The sequence below is a fragment of the Gavialis gangeticus genome, unplaced genomic scaffold, assembly GCF_001723915.1.
Source record: "Gavialis gangeticus isolate Ggan-Ray unplaced genomic scaffold, GavGan_comp1, whole genome shotgun sequence".
NCBI classification, from domain to species: domain Eukaryota; kingdom Metazoa; phylum Chordata; order Crocodylia; family Gavialidae; genus Gavialis; species Gavialis gangeticus.
Window position 1 is genome coordinate 247,285,440 of NW_017729032.1, and position 323 is coordinate 247,285,762.

Genomic DNA, 323 nt, shown 5'->3' on the forward strand with positions numbered 1-323 from the left:
CCTTCAGAACACTTTACAAATATGCATTAATCCTTTGAGGAAAATGAGTGTATTATTATCACGAGTGCATAAATGGGGGAAACTGAGGCCTGGAATGATCAATCAACTCACAAAGCTAAAGAGAGACTTGGCGTTAGAACTGGATTACAACCCAGGAATTCCTGAACAATCATTTTGTATTCTATTAGACAATGTGTCTACAGAAATACGTTCAAAGACATGGTTTATTCACATAACTTAGACGGTAATTTAAACTGCATATATATCTCAGCATGCATCATCAGCACCATTACACTCACACCCATCAGTCTCAAGCTCTTATG